Source organism: Lontra canadensis, unplaced genomic scaffold, assembly GCF_010015895.1.
Source record: "Lontra canadensis isolate GAN:19392208 unplaced genomic scaffold, GSC_riverotter_1.0 scaffold17, whole genome shotgun sequence".
NCBI lineage: Eukaryota > Metazoa > Chordata > Mammalia > Carnivora > Mustelidae > Lontra > Lontra canadensis.
In genome coordinates this window covers 7,410,037-7,436,688 of record NW_022631011.1, presented here as the reverse complement: position 1 = coordinate 7,436,688, position 26,652 = coordinate 7,410,037, and positions in this window count along the sequence as shown.

The window sequence follows — 26,652 nt, the reverse complement described above, 5'->3', positions numbered from 1 at the left end:
ACATCCAGGACCAGACCGTGTATACTTTGCAAGGGATAAAATCACCTTCTTTTGTACATGACACCTATGTTCAGTTAGGGGAGAGAATGGATTGCAAACCAAAGGAGTCTGCTGTGTGTTGACAGAGCTGCCAGGAAGGGAAAGTTCCTCTTAAACTTTCAGGAATTCCTAATCATATGGATGTATGCTTAGCAAGGTCACCGCTAGTGTACAAGGTATCTTGTATGAATTTGAAAATGATTCTCCTTCTTGGTGGATGCAGAATGGCTTGGCAAGTTAAGGGCTGGCTAGATCTGAGTTCACACACACCCGCTTGGCCAGTGGTCAGTTTACGGTTAACAACCTGCAGCAATACATATGGAGGCTCTAGCGGTGAAATTATATATACTTCTTATTTTCATATCTTCTTTACACCTTTCTGTATTTTTGCATTTCCTTTTTTCTCATTCAGGGAGTTGGCTGTCTCTGTGTTCAGGAAAGAAAACCAAAAGAACTGCTAAAATAAAGGAAGATGCATTCCCATACCAGCACCCCCAATCTTAAGGCTTGAGGAAGGATCTCCCTGTTTGCAAGAGTCATAAGGAGAATGTGATACAGTGGAGCAAGGCAGGGGACAGGGACCTGAGCAAGGATATCCGTGGGTTCCACTGAGAAGGGCTCTAAACTTTCTGGGCAGATTCCTAGGAGGACAAAGAAATATCAAAGAAATAATAATGGTGACTCGAGCAGAAGGGCTATTTATAACCACTCAAGTACCCCATATCCTTGTTGGGACAGTAACAGCAGAGATTGTTGCTCCCCCAATAAGACCTAGAGACTACAGAGAGTGGCTATGCTGGCAAGAACAAGGAGGAGCTCAGTGGTGACCTCTGTGGGTTAATGTCTAAAAACCAGACCCCCACTCAGCCAAAAAATATTCTTCGATACTAAGACCCACTAAAGTGTGTTTCAACTCTAAGACATGAGGGTTCTGGGAGGTGGATCCCTAAAGATTGTGGATAAAGTTTCTACCAGAGCACCAGGATGATATATAAAATATAATGAAATGTGAGCTATTTGAAAACAAAGTGATATTCAGGTACATCTTTGTCTTTGGGTGGCAGTAGTCATCATCTAGACAATCTAGACTGGGAGTTGATTACCAATGAGTGCCTGCCATACTTCCCAATCATACCCCAGCAGGGTCCCTCTCAGAGTGTAGGCACCTAGTTCCAGACAGGATAAACTCCAAAAATAAGTAATGCTCTCTGGAGTTTTCCTCTCCTTCATAGCGATATGGTGTTGGTACTATAAATCAAAAGGAAGACTTAGCCAATACAGGCAGTGTGTCCACAGCCAGCTTGTGGAAGAGATGTGGTTGGAACAGAGGATATTGCAGATGCCACTGACATGCCACAACCTTTATCTTCTTTTTTATTGCGGTAATTATACTTAACACGAGATCTACCCTCAACAAATTTTTAAGTGTCCGAAACAATATTGTTAACTAGAGGCACAAAGTTGTACAGCAGATCTCTAGAATTTATTCCAGTTGCATAATTGAGATTTTATTTTTTTCTGCCCTCAGGCTGTGGTTATGGCCACCTCTTCTGTTTAGAGGAAAGGTCTGGCTCTAGCTCAGAAGAGAAACCCCATTTCAGTTGTCTTCGGTCCTGTCTTCCGCCAGCATGTCCTGGCACTGGAACATCTTCCTGACAGAAAGGTCTAAAATGTCTTCACATGAGTGCCTGCCACAATGGGCATATTGCAGAATTTGGAATTCTGAGAGCAAACCACAGCATATGTATAATATATATTCTGTGTATATATATGTATAATCTCCAAACTTCTCTTGCAGGCAGAGAAAGGATTTTGTTGCCTCTCAAAGTGACAGTCATTGCAAGAAACTCTGACATGAAAGGCCATGGGCGTGGTGGCCACAGAGAATTTGTTAAGTGGTGTATTCTCTGCACAAAGCTGGAGGTGGCCTTTAGGTGACAATCATAAATACTGGGCTAGATACACACCTGGAAAATATATGAAAACAAAGTGAAAATCTTCACCTTTTTTTTTAACTTCTCCCTTCTATGCCTCTGCACTCCCTAGCAGGACGGGAGGGGAATACAAAAGATAGAGGTGAAAATCAGTAGAATTTCACTATCTCAGTCCATGTGTTACCAAGCTAGTTTGAAGGACTGCAACCACTTACAGCATGAAAACATATTGTCTGGACCAAAGTAATTTAATTCTGTCCAAATTCGAGTGAGGGCCCTGTCTGATGAGGTTTCAGCCTCTGTCAAAAGAGGAAGTGACAGCTGGGGGAAGTGACCAGGTACTCAGCTGAATCACCACATTTCCATAAGAATGGATGTGGCTTAGTGATTTACAGGGCACCAGAACCTTGCCTTGAAGATTCTGGGGAATAAATATGCAACAAAAACTGTGTAAACAGATAGAGAGAGAAAAGAATAATCCCGGCTCCTCTAGCTCCTGCCTGGGTGTAGGGAGCTTCTGCTGGAGTGCAGGTGGTGTGAAAGGGCCGGTTTGCAGGCTGAGCTCTTGTTGCCCTACTCCCAGAGGCAGGCGAGGCCAAGTGGGAGAGGACAACAGCACATTTTACTAAGTCTGTGAAACCTATCATTGTTCATAATGTCATACCATGGAAAATTGGAAAAGCAGAATAAATGCAGACTTTCGTAGAGAAATGTCTACTGTCCCCGAGAAGCAATTGCATGGCTTAGGGTATCCCATTCCAAAGAAATATTAAAAAATCACCGAAAAACATAGACTACCCTTAGAAAATATCAAGCAGTTCTCTGTATTTGCAGGCAAATGGAATATATTATTTTTGATTAATTTAGCACCCTCTTCTCTCTCTTTCTCCCTCTCTCTGTCTTCCTCTCTCTGCATCTAAGTTCTTTCTAAAATCACATCTTACGGTTTGATGAGAAAAGTGAAGTTTATGTTCTTCAGAAGCCTTTATTTGTTGTCATGAAAGGGATACATTTGAATAAGCCATTTTCAAGTTATAATGCCAAACTTAATATATACTTTTTCCCACCTGACCCAAAGTCCGCTTCTATTTCCGGTATGCTATGTAGCAAAAATGTGTTTCCCTTATGGTCTAAAAGTTGCAAATTCCATAAAGTTCTGTATTAGAGGAAATGAGTGGACGGATAAGGTCCTTTTGAGATCAAATCCTTGTGTTGTGCTCCATTATAAACAATTTTTGTTTGTTAAAGCAGTGATTCCTGGCAAATAGCACCAGAAGCCTGTCTCTACAAGGATATGGAGTCAAATATGGACACCATCAACTGAGAAATATTTTATAAAAACTTACATATTCTTGGAAGCCTGCTGAAGTATTTTTTATCTGTGCAAACTTCTGACTTGACTCCATGGGAGTCACATGTGAATTTGGAAGAAAAATTTGAAAAGTATGGACAGGAGATGGTGGGAGGTGGGATTAACACAGGATGTGACACCTTCCTGAGGAGAGAAACAAGGAAAGAATTATCTTACAGAGGAGGACAGCTGTCCTTCCCAGAAAGAGAAAGACATCTGTCTTTGTGTTTAGATCATAAATAATTTCCCTTCAGTTACTTATTTACTCCTTAGTCTTGACAATTTTGATGAAGACAGTCATCAGAATATCTGTTTTCTAGTTTTGGATTTCAGATGGTAAATAATTATATCTTTTCCCTATCATCCTTCTTTTTTTCAAAATTATATATTTCCTATTAAAAGTAAACTTTCTTTTGTTCTCAAATATTGTGCCATTTATAATAAGCATAATAAATACATTAAAAAAAAAAGTGATTGCTTTTGGTAGTGAATAACCAAGGATTCAAAATTCCTAAAAGATGTAGGGGAGAGAGCCCATATGGCCTCAGCATCCAGCTCATGGATGGTATAATCCCCAGAAGCACTAGTTACTCTGCTCACAGCAGGAATGGAGCCTCCCTGGAATTGTGCAGTGTGCTGACCCTGATCATTCTTAGTTAAGGGTCAGCAAACTATTGTAGGTATCATGACCATGGCTTTAAGAGTTGCTTAAGGAGCACAGGGTCAGTAAGGATGGAGAACTAGTCCACTACTTGCTGTCTCTTCCTTTATATTGATTTCTGCTTTAGCAGCAGTGTCTTGAATCAACTAGAAGGAGTGAAGGAACCTTTCTATGATCTAGGTTGTGCCTCTGGGTCACCTGGGCCTCTTAGGGGGAAAATCTCAGAGCTGAGAAAACCCTACTCGGAAGAAGAGACTTGATGAGTGGCTCAGAGTTAGTTTCTCAAGCCACATTTGGTTCTCCAGGGATAGTGCATGCCCAGAGTCTGTTTTTCTTAAAGAAAGGATACATGAACATTCAGCATAGGGGTTCTACATATCTGCCAAGTTCTGGTTTAGAGAAAGAAGGTACTGTTTATAGATGTTTCAAATTATTTAAATCAAAGTCATTAATCTCTGGCCCAGTCAGACATAAGAGCCTTATTTGAATGTTGCAGTTTCTCATTGCTCAGATTTTTTGGTTTCTAGGCAACACTGAGAACATGGAAGGCACTGACTGGATGCCTCCAGCCCAGTTGGTTAAGCTCTTCGAGAATTAGTCACCATGACAGAACATGCATGTCGGCCCTTTCATTCAGTGTTTTAAATTTTAAGACTTAGTGAAGAGAAGTACTTTTTAGACCTTTATCTCACAGCATTCAAGATGTCAAAATCAGGGAGGAGATGATCACACATAGCACAGAAATAAGTTCATGCATAACTTACTTAGCATCTTGTGTGGAAAACAAACACGTAAGTACAGCTCACTAATGGAGTTTTTTTTTTTTTTAATGGAAGAATTGAGGGTGGTAGAATAATAAGAGAGCAGGTAGTTTTAAATTTTCTCACAGTTTTGTAATCTTTTAGAATTATCTTTAAGAAAAAGAAGTAATACTATAAGAGAAACAAGGAGTAATCAAGCACTCTTAGATATGAAGCAGCTTTAAAAAGGCAAGTCTTTATTGGTGAACTCTAACTGCTTACAATCACAGTGTTATTTTTCATGATACATCTACATAATTTTTAAATGTGACTTGAAGGTGGGGACCCAAGAGATTAGTTGCTTTTGAGGAGCTTCTGGAGATATTACAGTGATCATTTCACTGACTATATTTTTTTGCAGGACAGTTAGCCTTTCCATTCTCAATATAATCTGGAGGATCAAAGGGTAACTGCCTATGCTTTTCTACAGGATTATAAGACATTCAATGAATTAAATTCTGTGTGTCACTGGGGAATCACATTTGTCAATTGAAAATTTAGAGTTGGAAATCTTACTCTGATGTGTGAGTTTATTTCCATGTTTCAATTTGAGAGTCTTGTAAACGTCCTTGTTTTACGTTCTCTTTTCTTTCTCCCTCCCGTCTTTCCCTCCTTCCCTGCCATTCTCTCCTTCCTTCTTGTGTGTGTGTGTGTGTGTGTGTGTGTGTGTGTGTGTGTGTGTTATTTGGCCTATGTAAGACTTTGTAGGACCTCTGTGCATAATTCTGAATCTGACTTCATAAGAAGATCGAAGAAAAGATGTACAGGTAACTCAGTGGGGTCCTATCCCACAAGGAAGCCTAGAGATGATCTTCCTTCTCATGTCTAAATTCAGCAACCACCACATCTCACTTTGCCTCCTTATCCTTCTTATCTTTCTTTTTTTCTTTTCTTTACTCATTAAAACTCAAATCCAAAATAGAAATACATCTAGCAAGTTGGCATGTTAGAATGTTAGAGTTTTTAATTACAAAATACACTTATGAAACAGGGTTTTACCTTTTTGTATACATGATTTTAAACATAGAGTACATCAAGATCTAGGCCAAATTCTCCAGTCCTGGCCTGTCAGTCTCCTGATCATCAGAGAGATGGCGCATGGGGAGAGGAGAGAGAATGGGTCCTTACCTCAGACCAGCATGGTGCTGCTTGGAGCACAACTGGGGTAACCTGGCATGGTGGGCATGATTAGAGGCAACTGGGAAGATTATTATCACTTTCAAAGCCCCTCTTTCAATAATTTTATATGGTTAGAGACATATTCCTTTACCTTAGAATCTATTGGTTACAAATGTGCCCAGAAAGGAAACCCGGTTTTGCTGTAAGTAGTTCACATTCAAATAGGAACTACTCTTCTAAGGTTCTTGCCTCACAGAAGATTCGTAAAGCCTGGGAAAGAAATATGCATACACATTTTCAAAGTATGAACAAGATTGGGTAAAAGGATGGGTTATCGATAAGGAGAAAGAGACTTATCTTGTATGTGCATTTATGGCAATGCATGGCACTGGCAACCCCAAACATAGTCAGAAGAAGAAGAGGAACTTGTTTTCAGCACATTTGTACTTCTTCCAGCATCTTTCTTCTACCATCAAATCCAAACAAACAAGACCCCGGGCAATCACACAGCCCCCGTGGTGTCCTGTCTCTCCCCGACCAGCTTGGTCTCCCCGACCACCACAGGCCTACATAACACACACCCCCACCACCCCCAACTCCCATCCACTAACATGCTTAGCTACTTGATAGGCTTCATGGATCTAAGAGCAAAATTCTCACTAAATAGAAAATAAAACAGAAGAAAAATTTCTTCTCCATGGTATTTCCATTTGCCTCAACCCTGTTTCATCTCTCCGGTGATGGGATGGAGTTGTGCTGTGTTTAGCCCAGGTGGAGCCTCTTTTTAATCCCTCAGAGCACACCCAGTCCTTCAGCGATGCTCCAGTCCACTAGTGCTGATACCCCCTGAACAGAAAAACAGGGCGACACATGCAGTCACCGCAGGTGGTAGCTCCTGTGTAAGCGAGCGTGTTCACTTTTTTTTCTTTTTCTTTTTTTTTTTTTTTTAATTTATTTATTCGACAGAGAGAGAGATCACAAGTAGGCAGAGAGACAGGCAGAGAGAGAGGAGGAAGCAGGCTCCCCACCAAGCAGAGAGCCCGATGTGGGGTTCAATCTCAGGACCCTGGGATCATGACCCAAGCTGAAGGCAGAGGCCTTAACCCACTGAGCCACCCAGGTGCCCCGTGTGTTCATTTTCTCACGTTCATTAATGATTTACTCGGCTCAGCCCTGGCCCAGATAAATACCTCAAACTTTGCCTGCTAAATGTTTGATCTAGCTTTATTAACACAGGCTCCCAGTTTTTAAAAGTTTGTTAATATTCAATTAAAAAAGACACCTGTGAATTTGGGATCCTCTTGCATGTGTGTTTTTGTTTGTTTGTTTTCCTTTCTTTTCATTAACAATGGCCTTGGGCATATCAACCAAATCTTCAATCCGCAAATTCTGTAAGGGGTTTTAAAAATCTATTTTCCCCACTGGAGCTTCCTTGAAAGCTAAAAATGCCTCTGCTTATTATCATTCCAGGTTCTTCTCCATATTCTCCTGCATTTGGGTCCAAATGCAGGGTGCGTGCTCGGGGAAGGTTCTGTTTTCTGTGACAATAAGAGCAGTGGTTCATATGACCATACTCTCCCGCAACCAGATCTGGACCCTGGTCCATGGCAAGGAGTCATTCTCTTAGAAATGATTCGGGCCCTTTGCATGGGCTTCTACTGTTGTCTTGTTCCTCCTCTCTCTTGAGCCCCATGCTCCATGTCTGGAGACGATCTAATAGGATGCGTTAGTTCTCACCCAACATGGTAAGGCTGCTTGAGTCGTCATTGGTCTCTTCAGGGTGGCCAGGAGATAAGTGTCTTTGGTGTGAGCCTTGCTGCTGATTGTAGCCACAGCACCTGGAGCTCTGAACAAAAGGCATAGCAACTTGAAAGGGGATGACATTTTCTAGACCTTTTCCTTCAGATGGGCCTGCAGGAGTGACAGTTGAAGATTCTCATCAGCATATTCCTTTTCCTAACTTATTATGGTATTCATTTAAATTGTTGGAGCTACTTGCCTTATCTTCTTTACTAGTCAGAGATCTCTTTGGGTAATATTGTGACATTCCAGTGCCTGGTACAGTACCTTTCTGACAGAACAGGCTTGATAAACACTGAGGGAACTAAATTTAATAAATTGAGAGAGCCGCTCATTTGGGTTTCTAATACAAAATGGCCTTGGCTATTCTGTTTTAAAATATTTAGCAGTTCGGTTAAAAACGCCCCTGTGAATCTTTTATGACATCATTTATCTTTCTATTTCTTTTCAGCTTTAAATTGTCCTGCCAGATTTATTTGCTGTGGTATTAGGTTTCTGTGTCTGCCCAGTCCTAGTTCGGCTCTTCTAATGCAATTCAGCCTTTTTCCTGCAAGACTCAGACTTGAATATTAAATCAACATTTGCCATTAAGACTCCACATTTGTCTATGGGATGGTGATTGGATTCATCTTTTGGAAAGGAATCTATATAAATACATCTCCTCTAATAATTTCCAAAGATAATCCACCCCACTTCATGATTCTTAAACGTGTGGACTCCAGCACGGAGCGTTGCTTTCCTCTGGGCTACCCGAACATCTCCTGTCATTTCATTACCTCCACCTTGTGAGTTTCTGATGTTTGTTGTCAAGAAAAAAATGTTCAGAGCCATGCTGCATGGTTTGCCATTTTTATTAAAAGCAGAATCTGATCAACGACGTTCCAATTATGAAGGTAAAGGAGGAAAAGATAATCAGACTTTGAATTAAATCACATCTGGACAGGCCTGTAGTTGAGGGCACTAATAATATATTACATATGTATTCTTGCAGAGCATGCCGGAAGTGAATTCCACATCATTAACAAAGTTCTCTATCGATCACTCACAATCTGGCAGTTGTAACCAGCAAGGTGCAGAATCAAGTCTTCCTCGCTGCTGAATATGCATCATCATGGCCCATGCAAGTCCCTTCTCTGCCTACGGGGTCTGCCAACCTTGCAGCTGCTGGGAGAGCAGAATGGGGGTTTGCACGAAGGCTCCTCAAGTCATTTCTCTCCCAGACGGGGAGCTTGCATTTTAAACACTACTGCACACAGAGCTTGAAACTCCTTCCCAGAGTCAGTTCTCTTGGCTCACTACAGAGAACGGAGAGAAATATGTCACCCCGGAAAACAGCCACAGCCAGTCTTCAGGAAGTCATGGGCTGAATGAGGCATGTGCGGTTGCCACCAGCTCTCACTGCTAATGGTGAGGGGCCAAGTCTGGACTTCTCAGCTAGTGGCCTAGTAGGGTCAAGGGGAGTGGGAATGTATCATGACCCAGTTTGGTGAACGAGCTTTTTCCTTTTTTAAAAGTACTCTCAAAATCCTTCATGCCCCTTTTTAAAATAAAATGTACTATAGCAGTTCTTCATATAGTACTGGGTTTGATCCTTGCAACACACAATTGACAAGAGGCCGTGCATGGGTTCCAAACCTGGGCTCTGGGGCCACACTGTCTCCTTAAATTCCAGCTTCACTGGCTATCAGCTGTGTAACCGGGGACAAGCTTCTAACCTCCAAGCTTCATTTTCTTTATCTCTAAAATGAAAGAACAGCAGTATCAACCACATAGGGTTCTTGGGAGAAACACATACATAAATACACGCAAAGCGTGTGTATGAGGGACAGGCCCGGCACCGAGTAAGCCTCCATAGGAAACATTATTGGAATTCAGGAGAACTAGGGTTACTCTCATCTGATGTCAGTGACGAGGGCAGCTGGACCCTCATTTCCCCCATGATCTCACAGCTAAGTGGCAGTAACAGGCATTGACATATGTAGACGAAACATTGTCCCATCTCTCTCTGAAGTGTTGGGTGGTAAGCACTTGGTGCAGCAGATGCAAAAAACCTTTAACAGATCCTTTTGGAGGGCTGAGAGGAGTTAAGATTTATTAGTAAACATACTGTCCAGTCCTTGTTAGATTATCTAACCTAAAACCCATTTTTGATAATCAATATTATTACCAAAGACTTATTGAGTATCTGCTATGTACAAAGCTGTGATAAAGACTGAAACGAGAAATAGAAGTGTTACGAGGTGGTTCCCGTCCACCTGTCAACAGCTCGCGTATGAACAGATGTCCCTGACCATAGGTGCTAGATAGAGAGCACAGGGGTCCATCTGGGAGGGGGCAGCCCGCCTGGAACCCGTGAATCAGAAACGCTGTACTTACTCTAATAGAGGACCGGGCACCATAAGGCCAGAGCAGTGATGAAGACACGGACTTTGATCTGTTATGGAAATGAGCATCCACAGGGCTTCCCAGGGGCAAGAAACTTTCCTGGAAAAAAACTATTCAAAGTAATTTACTCCTTTCTGTATATAATACATATTTGTCAGGTGGTCAAAAATGGCAAATATCACTGGCGTATCGTGGGATACACAAGCAATGTATGACTCAGTTCCCTATACTTGACAGACCTGTTGTCCGATTAGAGAGCTACATCGCTTATGGATTTAAACACTCCAAGTATAATACAGAAAAATGCACCTAACGAATACCCATTTTAAAAAAGAGCCATGTTAGCTAAGAAATAATAGGAACACATACATCCCAAATCAATGGAAATTCTCCCCTATCTCAGACTCGCTTTCTCAGAGAGGAGGGGACACGCGAATAAAGGAAATCTTTTTCAGGCTGCAAGAGGTTCCTTCAGTGAACGGGGAACAAAACAAAAAGCCAGACAAGCGTAAGGATTCGCTCCGCTTCTCAATAGCCTCTTCTCTGCCCCATTTTCTACAGTGACGGGTCACTCCTTGGCACTTTAAGCCCAGCCTTCCACCATTAATTAGCCCTCTAGGTTTTTATTTACTTTTCATCTTAGAGAGAAAGGAGTCAGCAAACAAGGGATTTCTTGTTGGGCAGTCCTCGTTGTGTAGCGATGCAGCAGACATCCAACCCTGCACCACCTGCCAGAGAGACGGAAGAGAGGGGAGGAGGGTGGCAAGGAAAATAAAGGGGAGGAGAAAAGTGGTTAAAAACTTAATTTAATATACTACACTAAAGATGCTGAAAAATGCATTTGGTTCAGAACCTCCACCACTGAGTACTGTGAAGTAGCATTTAGCTCTAATAGGGTTTCTGCTTCATCAGCTACAATAATTATTTTCCTTAATTTGCCTTGGACATTCTGTATAATGATCTCCATGTTTGGGGGTAGGGGCTCTTTTTGTAAGCGAAAACAAAAAGCAAGTGTGTGATTTGCTTCACCTTCTATGCCTGGCTTGCCTTCCTTTTCACAGGCCTTAAAACGTGTCTTGGCCCTCTCTCTGTCATCAGCGTGAATTTCTTGAGGTTGGAACCATTCATCTCCACCCTCCCGTCCCTGTCCCCACCTGCAATCTAATTGGCAATTTGCCACCTCTACCCTTTTCTTTAAAACTAGATCAGCTTCCCTGCAACTTGCAAGAATATTCTGTCCCCTGCAAGAAACCCCAGAGAGGCTGATCTTGAAAATGTGCAAATGTATTATTTAAAAAATGATATTGAGATCAAACCGCGATGTGTGTTTATATCTTTTTGATCTCTATTTTTGTCCTTTATTAACTATCCCCTTACCCTGTTTCTCCAAGTGTTAGCTACAGATTTTCAATCACACCCACAGGCAAAGCCAACCCGCAGGGAAGCTCTCAGCAGTGCCCTTCCAGAACCAGCCCAGCAGACGAAAGGCAGATGGAAAATTCCAGGGGTTCCGATCTGAACATTTAAATGATCATCTAGCGTAACACAAATCTATGAGATATGTATTTTTAGTTTCCTATGCAGAGCAATAGAATTGAGACAATGCAAAGGACCCTGGTGCGTATGTTGCACAGAAAATGGTTTGCAGGAGCTACAGTGAGAAGAGGGTGAATTTGGAGAGACCCTGAGAGGGACTTAGGGGAGCAGAAATGCTATTTATAATCATTCCTTCTGCTGTCTGACACTGTATCATTGCAAATTGTACTCACCACCACTATTTTATTTTGTTTTGTATTTTAACTTTCACCTGGGTACAGGAGTGCTGCTAAGGCCACCTGGTTCTGCATCCATCTGATAGATCCTAACTGACTCAGGGTGTAAAGAACAAATCGGGGGTGATGCCCTAGCTGGTGCCCTCACCTCCGAGAAGACTTCCGTTTGCACTGCTTTGTATTGCAAAATATGCTTACTTATTACCTAGCAAATAAGACCACACTTGGGAATACACTCATTACTTCAATATTTAGATACTATTCAAGGACAAAACTTCAAAAACATTTTCATGTAGCTGTCAGTAATCTCGATGCTAGACAACAGATGATTACATATACCATAATATTTGATTTACGGTATTTAAAATTCTTCAAGGTGTACCTTCTGCATCCTAAAATGAAAAATAAGAGAGAATAAGATACACCAAAAGTCATTTAGATGTCTGCAGGCTAGCCAGCAAGTCCAGTCCTGACTGACTGTTCTCTGCTGCACTGACCAACAGATGACTAATTAAAACAGCTTTTCCCAGAGCCAGGACTCCAGGCTGGGGGTAAGAGCAGCTTTACACATGCAGAATACCAGAAGGACATTTAAAACAAAAAAGGTGTTACATATGAAGTCCTGTTTCCATTATCACAATAATAATACTGGGGGTGAGCCTGGTGGTGGGTATTATGGAAGGCACTTACTGCATGGCACACTGGGTGTGGTGCATAAACAATGAATCCTGGAACACTGAAATTTAAAAAATAAATAAAACTTAAAAAAAAAGAAGAAGAAGAAGAAGAAGAAAAAGAAGAAGAAGAAGAATACCGGGGCTTCCAAAATAAAGCCAGATCCTACTAATGGGGAATAATGGGAGGAATTTGAATGGGGGCCAATTACAGAATATTTGAATATTTGTCAATAGTTTGTTTGCTCATAGTTTAGAATGTGTTACTTCTCCTCGCTACATACATGTCTTTATTTTTTTATTATTTCACTGGTTGGGTCTTTGGCTCCTGTATTCTGAAAGAGACTCTTAAAAAAGAGGCAACTAAAATATGGAGGTATCACTGAGTAAAATGGATTTGCTTAAAGAGAGGAACAAGTCCCACTTCTTTATCCCTTCTCCTGTTTCAAATCCTTCTATGCACACATTTAGCTAATCCTTTAGACCGTTCAGATATACTTTTTTACTACTATAAAGTTCTTTGAATTACAACTACACTTACACTTGACTATGCATTTCAGAAATAACAAATTAAGTGGCACATATTGATCATCTCCATGTTGCAAGTGCAGGGCATACTCTTTGCGTGTGTGAGCTCATTGCTATTATCCTCATATTTTGGCAGTAATACCCACCTTCCCTCTTAACTTCCCCATGCTGATGGGCAAGAACACATAGTGTCATCCAGCTTTTCTATCTCAAAAAATGACATCATTCCCATCAATTGAGATGCTCTCCTTGGTACCCGTCTTTCTCTCATCCCCCACATCCAATCAACAACCCTATCAACTCTGCCTCCAAAATATATCCCAATAGTGTTACTTCCCTCTGGCTGCTTGGGTACAATCCAGGTTCCATGCACCATCACTGCCCATCCGGACTCATAGGTAGTCTTCTTCCCAAAATACTTGCTCCATTTCTGTCTCACTATAATGGAAAAATGTAATCTTTTAAAATATAAATCAAACTTAATGTCCTCACTATAAACCCTATAATGGCTTCCTATCACATTTGGGATAAAATGCAAACCCCGTATCCTGGCCTTAATGATCTGGGCCAAGCTAATCTTTAGACTTAATCATTGTCTTCTTTGCTCTTTCTTTTCCAAGAACGGTGTTTGGTAAACCTTCCAAGTCTTTCCTGCCTTAACATCTTATCACGTGTTGTCTCCTCTTCCTGCAATGTTCTTTAGCATTTTCCCTGGTAAATTTTATCATTCCGATCTCAGCTTTACGTGTAAACTTAAAGGACTTTCCCCAGTCACCGAATTTAAAGTTGCCAGCTAGGAATTCATAGCCTTTGTCACTGATACTTTCCTTTTTCACTTTCTAAATTTGCTTGTTTATGTTCTGTCTCACCAGAAGAGCAGGGACCATGTTTATTTTACTCACCATCAGGACTGGCTACCTAATTTCCAGAGCCAAGGGGAAAATGAAAATACGGACCTCTTGTTAAAAAATTATTAAGAATTTCAAGATGATAGTAAGCGGCCATTACGCCAAGTGCAGGGCCCTTCTCGGCGCAGGGCCTGTGTGGATGCAGAGGTCCCAGGCCCATAAAGTCTGTTCAGCACTGGACTTCGACCACATAATAGCTGCCTGAATTACTTTTTTGGAATATTTTGAATAAATTATTTATTCATGCATTTGTGAATACATGAATAAATAAATTAATGAATGGAATTAAGGAAACTGAGCTGGACATAACAGACTTGTTCAACACAGAGAATAAAATGCCGAATTGGAATGGAAACTTAGGCAGTCTGATCCCACATTTCCTATTAGTCACCATGCCACACTGCATCCCAAGGAAAACAAAATAATCTCTGGGGGAAAAAAAAATCCATCCTTAACCTTCAGTGAAATTTAGCAACATGTAGAAATGAAGAATGGCACCCAAAAGCTACAATTCAAAAGAAGTGGGTGCTAAGTATTCTAAGAAGGGTATGGGAAAAGCTATAGAACTAGAAATGTGAATAAGGTGAGTGGTTAGAAGCTGTAGTTGAGGTGGGCTTTGAAGGCTGAGAGTCGTTTGGTACATGGGCTATGAGGGAAGACCCGCTAGAGGAAGCACACAGAGTATCTGGACACCCGGTGGGAAGTCCAGTGTGGTTGAGGAAAGGCCTTGAGAAGGAAAGGAAGAAGGAATGAAATAGACTTCTCTGATGGCTCCTTATTATAGTTATAGATATAGACTCTTAACCTTAAGGGACTTTACTTTTTTTAAGTAGGAAATGGAAGCCAGGACTGTGCCATTTAGAAAACAGGGCTTGAGGAAGATGATTTCAGCTCCAGTGGACAGAGTGGGCATGGGGGATAAAAAACACAGACCACCTGCATGAGCCTGACTAGGGTACTGGCCACAGGGGTTCCAAGGAAGGAAAAGATAATGGGAGCCAAAGAGAAAATAAAACCTAAGTGATTAACTGGCGTGCATGAAGGACTGGGGATTCCAAGCAATGATGCCAAAGTCTGAAATCTCCAGCATACCTACTATGTGCTGGCCGATTTGTATGCGTTATTTCTAATCTTTATAACAGATCTGGGAGAAAATCTTTCTTAATTACCTAGAAATGTAAACAAAGGAAAAGGCAAGGCTCAAAGAAGTGAAAGAGTTTGCGGGAGGCCACACAGTAAGTGCAAGAGGTAGAATAGGAACTCACATACATGTGATTCCATTATATTCTGCCTTGGTAAATGGGATCATCAAGGTTAGAACAAGGAAGTCAGGACTTGGAGCTGGTTGGAAGAGGCGGGTACTTTATTTATTGCCTTATAAAAGCTCATACTTGTTTCATATGTATACATGATGATCCTTCTTGGTTTCTTTCTTTCTTTCTTTCTTTGTTTTTTTTTTGGTCTAGAAATTATCTTTATTTTTACCTTGTGCTTTTATAGTAAATAACCCAGGTCTAGTCACTTAATAAACATTCTATAAATTCTTTATGAGTACTATACAAAGTTGCAATACATGTTTGGAAGTGAAAAATACCTGAATGTCAACAGAACAAGATCTAATTTGATACAGGCAGGCCGGGTCCTAGGACCCAGAAGGGATCCCCCCAGGACCTGCCAAGAGAGTCCTTGGCATCCTGCAGGATGGAAATCAAATATGATCTGAGAGAAAGTACGAGTAGAGTTTATTGAAGGCACAGAGAGAGCAGATACAGACAGAATATCTGGGAGACTCGAAACAGAAAAGGATCACGAGTCTCGATGTTTTTATTGAGGATGGTGGCCTAGCGTATGTGTCCTCTCAGGCATCTAGAACAAGTGCTCAGGTCCTCCATCTGTGACATATGCCCTGGAGCCAAGGTTCTTGAGGTCAAGACATTTGCAGTCAGTGGTCTTGGAGAACACTCATGATGACCTTAACTGATCACTGCTTAGATGTTATCTACTGTGCTGGAAGACTCCAAAGAAATCATTAACTCTTTGACCTTTACACGAGGACATACATGAAGGCAGGTGTAATGTGGAGGTGCAGATCCTAGCAGGAATGGAAGTAGGAAAAAGAGCAATGGGGAAAAAAAAAAAAACTGCAACAGCTTTTTAATGTGGGGTCTCTTCAGTTTCCCTGTCTTAACTGACTTGCTAAATTAAAAACCAGTGTTGACTAAGAAATGGGGGAAATGTCATTTGAGTAGATTTATGATTAAAAATAAGAATTCTTCTCCCAAACCTATTATTTAGTCCCCAGAGGGTGTAGGCAAATGATGAAGAAAGGCAAACAAACACCGGCAACATTTACCTGCAGTTAACACTCTTCTCGACTGAACATTCTACTACCTGCCATGAACACACCATGATCTTTGGAATGGGTTTTTAATAATATTGCTCATTAGACCAGCGCATCAATACATTTCCTCCCCCATCTCTCATCAGAGGCAGTTCCAATTTATTCAGAAGTTACTTGCTTTGGAGTAAGCCATCATGCCATCAGAATGTGAAGTATGTCTCCCCTTGGGGATCATATGACCATTCCGTTTAATTTAATTTAGGAAAAAAGCTGAATCAAATCTTGTTTTACTCTCCTGGGGGAAAACATGCTTCACAAATGAAGAATTCCCAGGCAAAGAAACTCTAGTCCTACATCCTATCAAAAAGTTCATTTACATACTTTTTCCTTCATTCCATTGACATGTGAAACTGAGTTTATATTTATCCTCCACCTAAACACTCCTCATTAAATATCAATAGCACAGACAGGGAGGTGAGAGCCATTTCCTGTTCTTACTCCTAATGAGGCCACCTTGGAAACTGAGAAGGAAAAAAACCTGGCACAATGAGTCAAGTGATTAGCATATGATTCAATGCTTGGGATAAGGTCAATGAATCAATGGAAATGTTTTGAGTACCTTGTCTGTATTGGGCTATCTGCTAGGGCTGGAGAGTGAGAGAAGGGACAGAGAGGGATATTCTGGCATTGAAGATTATCACTGCCCGTTTAAGAGGGTGACATAGCCGTTAGAAAAGGTAATTATTGAAAACAAGAGAAATAAAATTTTGTATGCAAAGAAATAACATTTTAATTATTTGTATACTCTGACTACAAAGCTGATTCCACAGTGTGTCATTTTTGATGGGAAGAAACAGGGCAGAAGGAGTGAAGATTTGTGCAGCACCTGTGGAAGGCAATTGAGCAGTACCTGTCATAAATACAAATGCATTTACTCTTAGGCTTGGAAATTCCTTCACCAGATATTTATCCTACAGATATACAGGCAAACACTCAAGAACTATGTGTGAACAAGAAAATTCCAGGCACTGTTTTTTATGTTTGAAAAGACCAGAAACAACCTGTGTGACCATCAATTGGGGAAGGCTTAAATATAATATGGCACATAATCTGATGGATTTTTGCAGCTATTAAAAATAACGGGGCAGGGGCGCCTGTGTGGCTCAGCGGGTTAAAGCTTCTGCCTTTGGCTCAGGTCATGATCCCAGGGTCCTGGGATGGAGCCCCGCATCAGGCTCCCTGCTCAGTGGGGAGCCTGCTTCTCCCTCTCTCTCTGCCTGCTTCTCTGTGATTAATAAATAAAATCTTTAAAAAAAAAATAATGGAGCAGCTCTATATATATGGATCTGAAAGGATCTTTAATGCATACTGGTTAGTAAATTAAAAGAGCAAAGTACACAACGAAAGGATAGTTTGATATATAGTGTTTCCACACAGGCAGCATATATAAATATAGGAATAATAAACTATATATAACATATATATGATGTATATACCTAGCATTTTTCTCTCTGTCTATCTCACATATACACACACTTCACCTAAATGCTTAAAACACTTAATGTAATACATTTGGCAACCATGTTTACCTCTGGGGAGTGGAATAAGGACCAGTAGTCAGGAGTGGAAGAGAAACTTAATTTTAACTGTATATGGTTTTACATATTTGCAAGTCTGTCTTGAGTGCATATATATTACCTATTTAAAAATCAGCTTATATTGTAAATTAGTGATAGAACACAGAATCTGATGAAGCTGATTAGTTGAGTATACCATTCTCTGTAGTTGGGGCTCCTTGAAGTGCATATGCATTCCAAGGTGAGGTGCTGGGAACTCAGTAGGGTGCTCTCAGGGTTGAAGTCATAGTGGTTGAATGTGAAAGTGATTGCATTTGCAAAGAGTGAGCTTCAGTTGCTACTAAGTCCACTTTCAGACTGGCAGTCATGACCCCAAAGTGAACTCTGGAGGACCTGGAGGAGGAGAGAAGAAAGGACATTCACATTAGACTGTACAATCCTCCATGCTGAGAACCTTCTCTTCTCCCTTGTTACTTACTCATATCCATCCTGTAGAGATTTGCAGTAAGGACCCAAACCAAGCAGTTCACCAGGCCCTGGAACACTTGAGTCTCTTAAGTTAGAAGAAACCTCTCTCGGAGAAGATGGAGATTTTAATGGTCCTAAATTACTCTTACTCTTTCTCTTTCCCCTTTTAAAACTTGGACATTATCATTTCCTGAATGGCAATACCACTGGGGAATAAATCTTTGTAGATTCAACTGGAACCTTTGGAAGAAATGTATCTTGCTGCTTGAAAGACAAAATGCACCAGACAGTGAAGGAGATGATTTTATTTTGCTTACTGAATAGGGAAAACATTCATTAATGATTAACACCTCAAAGAAAAGAAAGGGGACCTGGGTTATCTTAAAGGCCTGTACATATGGGAATGATCCATGAGTCTTTTAGGAGTCACGCGGAACAATGGTGACAGGTGTAAGAGGGCAAAGTTGTCCTTTGTGATTAGCCAAAACCACCCAAAGGGTAAAGAGCTAACTTGCTTTCTTTCTTTCTTTTTAAGATTTTATTTATTTGAGAAAGAGAGCATGTGGGAGCAAGTAAGAGAGCATGAGAGAGAGAGAGAGAGAGCATGAGCAGAGGCAGGGTGGGGGAAGAAGCAGACTCCTGGATGAATGGGGAGCCCCGGGGGTCGGGGGGCGGGGAGATGCTCAATCTCAGGACCCTGGGATCATAACCTGAGCCAAAGGCAGACAATAAACCAACTGAGCCGCCCAGGCCCCCAATGTAGAGAGCTTTGTTAAGTGTTACTGTTTGCCGGTCTGCACAGAGTTCAGATGACGTATGAAATCGTCATTTGTTTCCACCTTCAAACACAGTTCTGCATAATTTTTCCAGCTCCTCCAGCCCCATCTGTACCCTTTTGCCTTTGTATTCCCCATTCCCAACCCCAGTTCTCCTTTGATTTTTCTCAGTATGGTCTGCTTATATAGGTCAGGTATTCCTGATCTAAAACGTCTTCCTTCCTGTTTATTTCTTCATCGCTTCTTAGTTCTGATTGGTTGATATCTTCTCTTAGTATCCTTAATGATCTTCCTTGTCGCTGAGGAATCATTTTCAGTATTCAACTAGCTTGATAATTTGTCACCTAAATGTTTTTTAATGACATAGTTCACCAAGCCTCTCTTCTCCTTTCTCACAGTGAAAGTTCTGGACAAAGGTTGGCTGGCCCTCTTGCCACAGGGTCTGCCCTGAGTGGGGAAGAACCATTACACACACAAAAAAATGATTCATAATAAAGCAAAATAAAGAGTTTAACTGTCCTCCAGTTTCACCAAAGACAGATCAGAAGGAAATGAACCAGGGAAAAAAGAGGGAGGATTTAAGTGACGGCGACTGAGCAATAACTGTTGACAGAAGAAAGGTTATTATTAAGTATTAGGACAGGTTATCAAAAATGGTTATGAAAAGTGAAGAAATTTCCAGGCTGCAGGAACCCATCACCTTAAGCAAGCATAATATGTACTGATATTTCTTTAATAAAATATATACAGAGAGGAACACATTTGTTATACAGAACTTCACCATAATATAGTAGTTTTTCACTTCTCATATCCCAGTGACATGATCTTACCTTCCACCCGCATCAACGTGTTTCTAGATTCCATGCCTGGACTGCTTAGAAGTTGAAGACATAGAATTACAAACAGAACTCTAGCCACAGAGTGAAGATTGTAGTGTGCTTTCTCTTCTTTTTTCTTTTAAAAAGATTTTTGAGTATATTTAAACATTGTTATCTTGCTACAGAAGGGTTCTTTGATTGGATAAATGTTCGCTATTGTTGTTGGTGTTGTTATCGAGGGGGGCAGATTTTCACTTCTCTTTTTTGATTTCAGTGCTAACACATGGCACCTGCAGAATGCCGTGCTAACCTTTGAGGGTGCTTCTGTGGCCAAAAGGTCTTTTAACATGTTCTGAACCTGTGTGTTTCCGAACTTTTTTTATTCCTATGCAAATAAAATGCAGCTACAAGAATGCACACGTCTACATCCACAGCTAATTACACTCCTAAGGACTCTTCATTGTCTTCCATTTACGCATAATTAAATCCCCTTGCTCTTTATCTGCTCCTGTAAGCGTTAACATAGAAACACAGAGAAGAGCTAAACAATGAATGCCACCCTACCCCCACCACACACAACCCCCAAACCTGCTGGGTTTAAAGGAAAATCCCTCATTTGCTCTAGTTGTCTATGCCAAGCACTTTGCAGTGAAACACCCCTACAGTGTGTTCCAACGGGTTCTCATTTGGGGAAAGAGAATGTTACAGAGGGGCAATGGTACTTCCCATGCCTGTTCCTGAGCCGTTTTAAAGAGAGTAAAACATGCAGGAAAATGTTCAATGGATTTTATAGCAAAGCATCATGGTGCTGTTATCAGCTTCCTTGGGAGAAATGGTAATGTGTATTCATATAAACACAATGGGGTTGAACATCACCTCATATCCATTCAGATGTCTCCCAGTACCGAGGCAACTCACACACAAATGCCTGTTTGCTCGCCCCATAGCTCTCAGCAACCAAGGCTCCCCAAACCTCACAGTCCCCGCTGCCGCCCAGCAGCTCAATGAGCAATTGAGCCTTTCTTTTGGAAGCACAGTTTCACTCTTAACACTGTCTTGAAATTTGTTCACTTTTCATTCTTATCTAGAATATTGGCAGAAGGTGATAGTAAAGGTGGCCTTCTTCATTTTTTTTCCCCCCATAAACATGTAGGAACAACAGCTATTTTTTCATCCCCCCCCCCCAATTTCTGAAAAGCAAGGTGATTGGAACACAAAAACAAAACCAAAGCAAACTGTAAGATGACAACAAAGAAACAAGCACTATGGCATGAGTGCAATGGACAAGGAGAGAAAACATAGATTCAGATGCCCAGTTAGAATCCTCATTTGATAATGTAGTGGTTTAAACCTCCATAAGGAAGTTAAAAGAAAAAAAAGAAAGACTTTTTAACTGCTCGATATCTTAGCTTGTTCAGATAATTGGGCTGAATATTCAGCTGTGGGTGTATGACCTTCATATGGCTATGGTGGGCTGATTTTCAGACCATGATTCCAATTACTGGTAGGCTAGTCCTGCTTATTCCAGGACCAAGTTAATCTGAACAACAAACAGTAATTGACTGTAGAGACAAATCTTGACACACTGACTTCCTGAACAAAATGTCATGGTCTGTAAAATGAGTATAGCTACATCTGACCTAATATCCACTAGGAATTTGGGAGAAAATCACATGAAGTCAATTAAATGCAAAATCTATCCTTCTATACATATGTTAAGCCACACTGTAACAAGAATCTTACAAATGGAAGGGATTTCAGATACTGATATTCCAATCCTCATAACATCGAGGCTGATATCATGATTAATCAAAAGAGAAAACATATAGTAAGATGGTCTTGAGCCTGGAGTAAATACCCACATTTCTGTAACAGCTGGTTTCTGAATCATACCTCATGGATCTCTGACTGCCTTGGTTGATCAGTATTTAATATGTGTTAAATTTTGGTCATCATATATACCTAAACTCATGAAAGCAGCTACTGACAGTGTCTGGTGTGTTAATTAATTCATTAATCAATCATTTATTGAGTAATTACAATTTTCTCTAGCATTGACTATATAAAGATGAAAAAGTTGCTGCTTTCACCTTTAAGAAGCTCAGATGTCATTAAGGGAGAGAAGAATATACATAAATTGTTTGATTATGGCTGATGGCTGTTTTAATAGACTTGCATAAAAGGTACAGTGATAGCCTAAAGGAAGAGATGAACACTTCTCAGGGCAGAAGAGAGAGAGAGAATACAAGAAGGATCCATAACCAGATGAGAAATTAAGATAGGTATTAGAGCAGAAGAGTTGGATGTATTTAAGAAGAGGATAAGAATTGCACATGCAGAGTTGCAAGTGCAGAGAAAAAGGGTCAAGAAATATCTTAGCATGTTCAGATAAATAAAAATAATTTTTTAAAAAGCAAACAGGGGGAAAAAGGTAGGAAATAAAGTTACATAGATTGAGGATACTGAATAACATGGAAAAGTTTAGATTGTACCTTTGATGAGAAAAAAGCACTAAATGAATGTATTTGACTCCTTTTTTCCAAGAAGAGTTTCCTCAGGTATATCCCTACCCAGGTCATTCCTAGGAAGATATGGAATTTTCAGAGACAACGTTGTGGCCTCAACATCCCTATCTTCTCATCTTCCTTATAAATGTGACATTAAGTTAATTTTTACATCAAAGAAAGTCATATAGGCAAAAACCACAAACAAAGCAATTGGAAAATTATACAAGAAGAAGAGAAGAACAATTTCCCCTCGTGCTAGAGTAATGAGACTGGTGCTAAGGGGCAGTTTGTATGAATACAATTTTCAGATGAGTAAAAGCACCTGTTAACCAGTTGATGGCCTCTATCATTGGCACCCGGGACCTCTTTCTAATGTCCAGCTGAGGGACCAACTTTGCACATTGTTTGTTTCTACTTATGTACTCAGAAATAGTCAGATTGTTGGGTTGATTGTCAAACATAATTCCATTTCCCTAACATACAAGAAGAAAAAAACCTCTAAAATATCATCTAAAATTTTAAGTACTTTCTCCCTCCCAAATGAAGTGAAAATTGGAAACCAGGGAGGTAATAGATGCAAAAGCCTGTTTTAATTCTTAATATTTCAGTCCAAGTCACAGGAGGAAGAGATGAGGCACAGGCTAATTCAAGGTGGAGAGTATTTTAGAAGACTACTTCATAAAGTTAGGATCCAAAGGGGTTCCACCTACTGTACAAAAGGAGAACTTAAGAAAACTTGCCAAACTTGATCTTGGCCTTGTAGATGGGAAAGTACCCCTTGAGAATTTATAATCATAAACCAGTTTTCTTATAGGTTAGTTATAAACCCCCCTTCAATGACTATAAGTAATTGTAATTCATCTGTGGAAGGACAGATAATATTCCAAGGAAAATGAGATGCTCATAGTAGAAAAAAAAATTCTGCCTCCATCTTCTATCTATCTCAAAGCACTTTATCACTTAAAAATAGAAGAAACAAATAGTAGAATCAGACTCATCAAGACATCAAATATAATTATCAAACAAAATATAAACTAAATGAACTATGTTTAATATATTTAAAGAAGAGATGTTTAAAAATAAGAATAAGACATAAGAGATTATATATTATTAACTAGATTTGGAGTAAATAGAACTTGGAGAAATGAAATAAATAAAATATTTGAAAATTAAAAACTCAATAGGTGGGGAACCTGGGTGGCTCACTAGTTAAGTGTTTGCCTTTGGCTCAGGTCATGATCCCAGGGTCCTGGGATTGGGCTCTGCACAGGGCTCCCTGCTCAGCAGGAGGCCTGCTTCTCCATCTCCCACTCCCCCTGCTTGTGTTCTCTCTCTTACTGTCTTTCTCTGTCAAATAAATAAATAAATTCTTAAAAAAAAAAACACACCTCAATAGGTACATTAATAGAAGATTAGACACTACTAAAGGGACAATTAGAAACATGGAAAATAGACAATTTTTTTTGAAACGTGTAATACAGCTCAGAGAGAGACAAATAATAAAAAAGAGAGTCAAGAGTCATGTGGGATAGAATAAAAAAAAAACATGAATGAAATCTCAAGAAGATACAGTAGAAGTAGAAAGATACTAACTTCGAAGATAGGGTGGCTGAAAAGAAAAAAGCACCACACATTTGTTGAAAGACAAAAGTCCTTAGGTCAAGGAATCCCAATGAATTCCAAGCAATATAAATGTTCAGTATAAATGTTCAACATCTTCACATTCAGACGTCTTAAATAGCATTCACAAGCACTAAGAAATCCAAAATACCCAGCCTTTTTAGAGCTACAATATATATTTTGCATTTAATTTTTTCTTACAGTAGTAATAAAGTGATTCTCATAATTATTAATAAAGAGTACTTAAATTTTTAGAGTCCAGGAAGCCAGAAGTTAGATAACAAAGGTCAGAGTTCCAGAAGACCCTTACAAAATCTCAAAAAGTGGAAAATGGAACTATTTGAACAGATTTCTTTCCATCCTTGAGAAGAGCACATTTTCTGTTGCCAATGGCCTGCTTGTTCTTTCCTTCCTACTTTGTTTTGCTGGCCAAAATGGAAATGACAATATGTTGTCCTAAGCAGTTTTACAAGATTGATCAGGCAAGACTAATATAGACTTTCATCCCTAATCATTCACCCTTACAGAAAATTGAAGCTAGAAAAAGCAAAACTTGATATACGTGGCCTTTTGGGTTCCAAGTGAACAAGGATTTGAGGATGGGGGCAGAGGGATTTTTCATTTGTGGTACAGACTAAATCACTCCTTAAAAGAAAAACCTAATATGGGTATCTCCACACAATGTTAATTTTCTTAAGGTAACTAGATATTTGCTACAGAGCAAATTAACTAATATATATATATATATATATATATACATACACACACACACACACACACACACATATATATATATATAAAATTGTGCAAGTTGGGAGGAATGGAGGAATAGAATAATTAGTTGGAATTGTTGATGGATGATTTTTTGTAAAATGATATATATTTTGGTATTTCCTAGTCTAAAGCAAAGTAAATTCTATATTCTAATCATTTGGTTTCTCTCAGCACCTTTCATTCAAAGGCATGCCTGGTTCTCAACAGAAGTCAAAAAAGGCTTGCTGTGTTCACATGTATCTCTCTTCCTTTATATTATCCTTAAACTTTCCATCAGTTGTCCCATCACATTCTTCTTGACTTTTCCAGCCCACATTGATTTAATGTTCTAAATTTCTGTAGCACACATTATCTATTCTTTTTGTTGCCTACATTACACCTTATATTTACACCTTATTCATTTTGAGTACATGTCATATGTGAAATTTTTCACATTATTTGAGGCCAGAGACCTTAAATACTGGTTCAGATATTCTATAGTGCCTAGGAAGGGGCTGTCCCTTAGGAAGTACTCTGTGCATTCCTGTCTCAGAAGGTGCCGCAATGACTTATTAAATAAGTTTTACTTTGTTTTCAGAATGAATGCATGATATAAACAGATCCAGTGTTATGAATATCCACATTCCTTAAGCTGAAAGTTACTACTGCTAAATGATCATAGACCCAAATGTTTTTCTTAGGGGAATTGTGACTTTCTGTATAAAAAGTCATTAAAAATAAACAATCTCTGCCATCAACAAATGGACAATTTAATTAAGCAATATCATCAGTAACATACACGTAGAACATAAGGGCAGTCTCCTTTAGAGCCAATAGATAGTCCAAAAGGAGTACTTTAAAATTAAAATGGGTTTAAAAAGTTTTTTTTATCTAGTTTCACATTTGATAAATATGAACTAGTGTTACCCAATGTTGCCCATAATTAAAGTAAATGAGAGAGCAAAAGCAATTATTTGGTTCATCAAATGATTGATTACACCAGTTTGAAGTCACCAAGTACAGGATTAAATTTTCTCCAAAATTATCAGAGCTGTATAATGAAGGAATAAGGAAGTTAGGGATGGATGAACCAAATCCTCTTTCAGTTTTAATAAACATGTATTAAAACACAAGGTACATCAATTCCTAGTTACCTATTTGGGAGAAATTGCTTAGCATTTTGAGTTTTTGTTTCCTCATCTTTAAAATGTTAATAATAATAATAATTTTGCAGAATTATTTTGGAAATTAATTAACCTTTGAAAGTAAAGGTCTCATGACTACCTGTACATAGTAGACACTTAATATATTCATCACCACATGAATGAGCCATCTCTCCTGAAACAGGTTATAAAGTAAATGTGGTCCCTTCCTTTTCCATTACATTTGTCAGTTGTGGTGACTTCCATTGCCACAACCTCTTCTGAGAAAGTTGATCTGCCCACAGATCTCTTTGAGGGAGGAGACCATGTTTTGTACCACTCCCTGAATATAGCTTTTTAGATGGGAAATGCCCTAGACTCAAAGGCAGTTAATCCTTGGGCTATTTGATGATGCATGAGTAGCCTGATATGAATGATCTCTTCAATGGTGAATGAGCTGGGCAACTGGATTCTTGCATTCAGAACATACAACAGAAAAACACAGGGGGGAAAAGTCAATCAGTTGTAAAAAGCCTTGTACAGCACGTGGTTCATTAGTTAGAGTAGGGAGTGAGGAACTGTGAAAGAACTTGTATTAAGAGTAAGCCAAAGACAAAGGAAGTAGAATCTATAACCAAAGAGACACAGAAAAAAAAAGAAGAAAAAATTAAGAGGTCAA